Source organism: Hordeum vulgare, chromosome 6H (assembly GCF_904849725.1).
Source record: "Hordeum vulgare subsp. vulgare chromosome 6H, MorexV3_pseudomolecules_assembly, whole genome shotgun sequence".
In the NCBI taxonomy this organism is placed as follows: Eukaryota; Viridiplantae; Streptophyta; class Magnoliopsida; order Poales; family Poaceae; genus Hordeum; species Hordeum vulgare.
Window position 1 is genome coordinate 197,437,183 of NC_058523.1, and position 8,428 is coordinate 197,445,610.

Here is an 8,428-nt window from a genome sequence, read left to right on the forward strand (position 1 = left end):
AGGATCATGAACATGATGAGGAGGATAAGGAGGATCCGTTCCCCCAAGTCCACGCAACCCTGATGATTTTTGCTGACGTCGAGAGCAAGAGTCGACTGAAGCTGGTGAACAGAGAGGTGAACATGGCCACCCCTGCCAGCCCCAAGTTCCTCAAATGGTCTCAGACTGCGATCACCTTTGACCAGTCGGATCATCCGGCGCATGTACTCACCCCGGGGAGACAGGCTCTGGTCGTCGACCCGGTGGTAGAAGGAGTCCGACTGCGCAAAGTCCTCATGGATGACGGCAGCGGCTTGAACATCATGTACGCCGACACACTCAAGGGGATGGGCATACCGATGTCCAAACTCAGCGAGAGCAGCATGCAGTTCCATGGAGTCGTCCCTAGACGGAAGGCCAAGTCACTCGGCCAGATCGCGTTGGACGTCGTTTTCGGCTCCGACAAGATCTTCCGCAAGGAAAAGCTGACGTTCGAAGTGGTCGACTTCCAGAGCGCTTATCACGCAATTCTGGGCCGCCCAGCGTATGCGCGTTTCATGGCCCGTCCATGTTACGTATACCTGAAGCTGAAGATGCCAGGCCCGAAGGGTGTGATCACCATCACAGGCAATCGGCAGCGGGCTGAAGAGTGTCTGCAGTAGGGATCAAAAATCGCCGACCAGCAGATGGCCGTCCTCGAGCTGGACGAGTACAAGTAAACGGTCGACCCCGCCGACTTGATGCGCTCGAAGAATCCAGCTTCAGAGTCTGCATTTCAGTCGGCGGGAGAGACGAAGAAGGTCAGCATCCACCCGACAGACGCCACTGCTGCCCCGACGAACATCTCCACCAGCCTTGATCCTAAATAGGAAGCCGAGCTCACCCAATTCCTCCGTGAGAACTGGGACATCTTCGCATGGAAACCCTCTGACATGCCAGGTGTACCCATGGAGTTGGCTGAGGACCGACTGCATGTGGATCCCGCTTCTCGGCCCGTCCGAGAACGCCTGCGCCAGTCCGCCGCGCACGAGAGGAAGGCAATCGGGGAAGAGGTGGCCAAGTTGCTGGCAGCCAACTTCATTCGCGAGGTTCACCACTCCGAGTGGCTCGCCAATGTTGTCATGGTGCCCAAGAAGGACAAGTCGCTTCGAATGTGCATCGACTTCAAGCATCTCAATAAGGTCTGCCCGAAAGACCATTTTCCGCTCCCCCGCATAGATCAGATTGTCGACTCGACTGCGGGTTGCGAGCGTCTGTCATTTCTTGATGCCTACTCGGGCTATCATCAGATCCGTCTGTATGGTCCCGATGAGTTAAAAACAGCCTTCATCACCCCATTCGGGTGCTTCTGCTACATCACTATGCCATTCGGTCTGAAAAATGCAGGAGCTACCTTTATGCGCATGATCCAAAAATGTCTCCTCGACCAGATCGGTCGGGATGTGGAGGCGTATATGGATGATATCATAGTCAAGTCATGCAAAGGTTCTGACATGCTGACCGACTTGGCAGAAACATTTGCCAACCTTCGTAGGTACGATATCAAACTCAACCCCGCCAAATGTTCATTCGGCGTTCCCAGCGGAAAGTTACTCGGTTTCTTCGTTTCCGAACGAGGGATCGATGTCAACCCCGAGAAGATCGGGACCATCGTCCGAATGGAGAGGCCGGTCAGAATACACGACGTCCAACGGCTCACAGGTTGCCTAGCGGCTTTGAGCAGGTTCATCAGTCGACTCGGCGAGAAAGCGCTTCCTCTGTACCGACTCATGAAGAAATCAGATACCTTCGAGTGGACAGACGAAGCCCAAGTGGCATTCGACGACCTCAAAGTCCTACTTTCCACCCAGCCGGTTCTTACTGCTCCGCTCAGTAAAGGGCCCCTTCTTCTGTATATCGCGGCTACAAATCAAGTCGTCAGTACTGTTCTTACAGTCGAACGAGAAGAAGAAGGCAAAGCATACAAAGTTCAGCGGCCAGTGTACTACGTCTCCGAAGTCCTGACTCCTTCCAAGCAGAGGTATCCCCACTATCAAAAACTTATCTACGGGATTTACATGACTGCGAAGAAGGTGGCCCATTATTTCCAAGACCACTCGGTGTCTGTCGTTTCTGACGCTCCATTATCGGAAATTCTCCACAATCGAGACGCGTCAGGCCGAGTGGCGAAGTGGGCGATGGAGATGCTGTACTGTGATATCAAGTTCGAGGCCAAGAAAGCTATTAAGTCTCAAGCTCTGGCTGACTTCGTAGCAGAATGGGTAGAACAACAGCAACCGACCCACACCTGCTCGGCCCATTGGACAATGTTCTTCGATGGGTCCAAGATGTTGAATGGCTCCGGCGCTGGCGTTGTGATCATATCACCAAAGGGTGACAAGCTCAAGTACGTGCTACAGATACACTTCGATTCCTCCAACAACGAGGCAGAGTATGAAGCTCTCCTCTACGGGTTGCGTATGGCCATCTCAATCGGCGTCCGTCGCCTGATGGTCTACGGCGATTCGGATTTGGTGGTCAATCAAGTGATGAAAGAGTGGGACGTCAGGAACCCCACCATGACCACATACTGCAGTGCAGTGAGGAAGCTTGAGAAGAAGTTTGAAGGTCTAGAACTTCACCATGTGCCCAGACTGAAGAACCAAGCAGCCGACGAGTTGGCAAAACTCGGATCCACTCGGAGACTAGTCCCGAGTGACGTCTGCCTCGAGCACCTCCACCTTCCCTCAGTCAAAGAAGATCCTTTCACAAAGGAGCCGGCACAACCGAAGAGTTCAACGGATCCGACTGAAGTCGATGTGCCTACTGTGGTTGACCTGGTCATGGAGATTCTTGCCATCATCCCCGATTGGACTGCGCCGATCATTGCGTATATCCTGAGGCAAGAACTACCGAAAGACGAGGTCCAGGCCAGGCAGATAGTCCGCAGGTCGAAGTCGTTCACTGTCATTGATGGCCAATTGTACAAAGAAAGTATCTCAGGCGTTTTTCAACGATGCATCTCCCCAGAGGAGGGGCAGCTGATTCTGGAGGATATCCACTCGGGGACCTGCGGTCATCACCTCTTCTTCGAGAGCAATCGTCGCCAAGGCATTCAGGGCTGGTTTCTTCTAGCTGTAGGCTAGCGAGATGGCTAAAGATATGGTTGACCGATGTGAGGGCTGCCAGTTCTACTCCAACAATCCCACAAGCCGACGTCTGCGTTGAAGACGATCCCTCTTGTATGGCCGTTTACTGTTTGGGGATTAGATACAGTCGGACCATTCAAGACAGGCCAAGGTGGATACACACATCTGTTGGTGGCAGTCGACAAGTTCACGAAATGGATCGAAGCGAAGCCCATCAAGAAGCTCGACGCCTCAACAGCCGTCAAGTTTGTCAGGGACATCATCTTCAGACTGGGCGTACCTCACAACATAATCACGGACAACGAGACAAACTTTGACTCGGACAGATTCAAAGGTTTCTGTACAAGCCAGGGCATCCGAGTGGATTTTGCTTCCGTAGCGCATCCTCAGTCCAACGGACAAGCAGAGCGGGCAAACAGACTTATTTTGCAAGGTTTGAAGCCCTGACTCCTGCGAGAGATAGGACATGCCGCTGGCGCTTGGGTTACCGAGCTACCTTCAGTGCTTTGGGGACTTCGCACAACCCCGAACAGATCTACAGGGCGATCACCGTTCTTCCTCGTTTATGGAGCAGAAGCAGTCCTTCCGAGTGACTTGCTTCACAATGCGCCACGAGTCGAACTCTTCTCCGAAGCCGAAGCAGAACAAGCAAGGCAAGATGGAGTGGATCTTCTGGAGGAGGAGAGCGAGATGGCACTAACTCGCTCAACCATTTATCAACAAAATTTGCGGCGTTTCCATGCACGCTACGTCAGAAGTCGCACGTTCCAAGTAGGCGACCTGGTGCTCCGAGTTGATCAGCAAAGATCTCACAAGTTGGCTCCAGTCTGGGAAGGACCCTTCATCATCTCCAAGGTGCTGAACAACGGAGCATACCAACTTTACAACATCGAGAGAGAGAGACGGACGAGCCGCGTGCATGGAACGGAGATCTCTTGAAGCGCTTCTACGCGTGACCGTCGACTGAAGCAATGTAAAGAACAAGTATTGGTGAAATAATATGAAGCAGATTGAGTTTTTTGCAGGTTCAAAGTTCTTCCGCGGTCGCAGACTCCGGTCCCAACAAAAAAAAAACTTAGCTGCGATCCAACATCGCCTAAGTATTCACCTTCTCCGAGTGTGCACTACACGTCACACTCGGGGGGCTTAGCTGCGATCCAGCATCGCCTAAGTTTTAACCTTCTCCGAGTGTGCACTACACGTCACACTCGGGGGCTTAGCTGCGATCCAGCATCGCCTAAGTATTAACCTTCTCCGAGTGTGCACTACACGTCACACTCGGAGGCTTAGCTGCGATCCAGCATCGCCTAAGTTTTAACCTTCTCCGAGTGTGCACTACACGTCACACTCGGGGGGCTTAGCTGCGATCCAGCATCACCTAAGTATTAACCTTCTCCGAGTGTGCACTACACGTCACACTTGGGGGCTTAGCTGCGATCCAGCATCGCCTAAGTATTAACCTTCTCTGAGTGTGCACTACACGTCACACTCGAGGGCTTAGCTGCGATCCAGAATCGCCTAAGTATTAACCTTCTCCGAGTGTGCACTACACGTCACACTCGGGGGCTTAGCTGCGATCCAGAATCGCCTAAGTGTTAACCTTCTCCGAGTGTGCACTACACGTCACACTCGGGGGCTTAGCTACGATCCAGAATCTCCTAAGTATTTACCTTCTCCGAGTGTGCACTACATGTCACACTCGGGGGCTTAGTTGCGATCCAGAATCGCCTAAGTATTAAATTTCTCCAAATGTGCACTACACGTCACACTCGGGGGCTTAGCTGCGATCCAACATCGCCTAAGTATTAACCTTCTCCGAGTGTGCACTACACGTCACACTCGGGGGCTTAGCTGCGATCCAGCATCGCCTAAGTATTAACCTTCTCCGAGTGTGCACTACACGTCACACTCGGGGGCTTAGCTGCGATCCAGAATCGCCTAAGTATTAACCTTCTCCGAGTGTGCACTACACGTCACACTCGGGGGCTTAGCTGCGATACAGCATCGCCTAAGTATTAACCTTCTCCGAGTGTGCACTACACGTCACACTCGGGGGCTTAGCTGCGATCCAGCATCGCCTAAGTATTAACCTTCTCCGAGCGTGCCCTACACGTCACACTCGGGGGCTTAGCTGCGATCCAACATCGCCTAAGTATTAACCTTCTCCGAGTGAGCACTACACCTCACACTCGGGGGCTTAGCTGCGATCCACCATCGCCTAAGTATTAACCTTCTCCGAGTGTACTCTAAACGTCACACTCGAAGACTTAGGGAATTCCACGGACCCTCAATGAGGCTCATGCAGATGTCAAAACAACTGACATGTTCTGAATGTTTGCTTTTGGCTTCACCAAGAAACGCCAAACAAAAACTCGAGTCAACATTGCAACAGAAGAGCAAAAGAATCAATTCAAAGTTCAACCAAAGATAGTGGCTCGGTGTAGATCAAGCTTACCCACACCGAACCAAGAATGTGAAGGCCAACAGCAGTGGCCAAAGTTTCTTACAGATCCACTCGGCATACCGAGGATAAAAGTGTTTTTATGCTTCATCTGGATTAACACCAGGACTGGAGGGCTCTACGAATGTGTCCAGATCAATACCGTTGGCGATGCGGGTGGCGCTTTCAAGGAAGGTTTCCATGAAGTCTTCGAATCGAAGTTTCTTCGTGTTGGCCACCTTCAACGTCTTCAACTTCTCCTCGCGCACCTCCTTGCAATGGACTCGGACCAGAGACAGAGCAACATCTGCACCACAACGAGCTGCAGATTTCTTCCATGACTGCACTCGGTTGGGAATCTCCTCCAGTCGGGTCATCAGGTTCTCCATCTCCTGCCGCGACTCATCTTATGGCCAAAGCTCCTTGTCGATTCGACCGACGACTTCTCTCAGTCGACCGATGAAAGGACCAACTTTGCCCACGTGGATGTGCACACGGAGCAGATCCCGATTGGCGTCCTCGCCGAGTGGAACATTCTCAAGAATCGACCGCTCCACGTGAGCTGCTTCAGCTTCGGCGTCAAAGCAAAAATCTGCGACAACAGGACAAACAGACAATAAGTGCCGAGTGTGACGCACATAGCACAACCACTCGGACAAAGCAGGACTTACCAGCCAGACGCGTCATCATCTGCCGAGCCCAGTCGCTGACATATTTCTCCTGTGCTCTGCACCGTTTGTTCAGCACATCCATCTGACCCATCAGAGCAGTCCTCTGTTTCCCCATCTTTTCCACTTCCTCAGTCAACACCTTGTTCGCTTCCCGAGCCTGCTCCAATGACTTCTCTCGTCCCTCCAGAGCATCCTTCATGCTAGCCATTGCGAGCATGGCCGCATCAAGCTCACCAACGAGCTGATTCCTCTCCGCCTTGAGAGTCTCATAGGTTGTTCCCATCTCACAGGTTTTCTGCCACCAAACACCAAGGGACAATCAGAAAATTCAACAATAAAAGTCTAAGTTCTTCAGACCCCTGCCCATGCAAGCAGTCGACAGTGGTCTCGGGGACTACACCCAGTGGGTTCACTGAGAGTGACCCCACTGGCATGCAACTCAAAAAGGCCCGCCCTATTGAGCTGCATGTTACCACCTACGCCTACGAGGCCAATACTACCCGACCTGAGTACAACTTACTCTCGGAGACTCTTACAGAAAGTGCACTCCGAGTGACACAACTGCTAGCAGTCGGTCATGTTATTTCCAGACCTGACCAAAGCAAAGACAATATGTATAAAGACAACTGCCGGTGCAAGCACTCGACAGAAGTCTCGGGGACTACACCCACTGGGTTCACTCAGAGTGAACCCATTGCAAACAACAGCTGCTATCCAAAAACACCCAGTGGGCCACAAGAGAAAAATAAATACTTACTAGCCCACTTACTCTGATATCATCCCGCAGCTCCAAGCTCTGCTGGTACAAGGACGCGACGGAGTCATAGGCCCTCTTGGCTTCCCCAGCCATCAGCTCCGCCTACACCATGGCTCCCTTGGCCGCTCCCACCTGCTCCTCCGGGAGACGCTGGATGTTGAACTCGACATTCGACGAGCCTGGCATCGTCGGAAGTTCCTGAGGCATCCCGAGGTCCGTTCCAGTCGGCACCTCAACCACCAGCGCCGGTTCAGTCGGCGGCACGTCGGCAGCGAGAGCAACAACAGGCGGAGCAGCCTCAGGAATGGGCTCCACAGCCTATTCAGTTCTCCCCTGGTCGCCCTCGTCCATGCAAATCGCCCCTGATAGACCGAACGACGCAATATCTCAGAAAAAGAAAGAGACAGAACCTATGATAGAACAAAACACTCAAGGTCACTACAACACACCTGGCTGGGACGAGACGGCGTTGTCCGTGTCCATGAGGTCGCCTTCTTGGCGCGCCGGAGAGGTGGCAGAAGTAGCAACTCTGTCGAGTGAAATCCATTCGACCAATGAACAAGAATTCACTCGGATATCAAAAGAAATTAGAAGATCGATACACTTACGTGGAGGTGACGGGGACAGCAACCCTCATCCGCGGCAGAGCCTTCCGAGGTTTGGACCCACTCGGTTTGGCTGCCTTGGAAGACTGACCCGCAGGTTCAGCGGCAGCATCCCTGGCCCTTTTAGTGCTCCTAGCACTCGGGACCACCGGGGCAGTGGGCGGAGCACTCGAAGATGCTCGAGGGGCCGAGAGAGCGATAGGCTCGTGTCGGCGCTTGGTCCGATGCTCTGTTTGCGGAGGTGGAGAGTCCTGCTCTTCGTCTTCTTCCTCTTCCTCGCTGGTCTCTTCCTCCGACTCCCCGCTGTCGGAGACATATTCAGTGCTCTCCACGCTGCCCTCCTGGCTGCCTTCCTCCTCCTCGGCCGGGTTCCCGTTCGAGAAGGGAGAAAACCAGTTGGTCCACTCCTGCATAAAATTCAGTCGGCGACATCAGACGTCGCACAGAGATTCAAGCAAACGATAAGATTAAGACAGTTAGGAGCACTCGACAAGTGCCACTCACCTGATTCGGAGGAGGATTATCCGCGCAGAAGGGCTTCACTCGCCGAGATCCTTTGGGATTCTCGCAGGGGCCTGTGATCTGGAGTACCCACGAGGTCACCCTCTCCTCAGTCACGCCCACAACGTTGCTCCGAGTGGAATCCTCGGGCCCCTATAATGCCACATGGCGTGGTCGCGAGCCTGCAGGGGCTGGATACGCCGACCAAGGAAGACCTTCAGCAAGTCTATGCCAGTGACCCCCCTCCTGACGACATCTACGAGCGCCCCGACCAGAGGCTGGATGTCGTTCTTCTCCGCCCTCGTGAGCGCGAGTTGCTTAGGTGGGGCGGGCCGATCTAAGCTAAA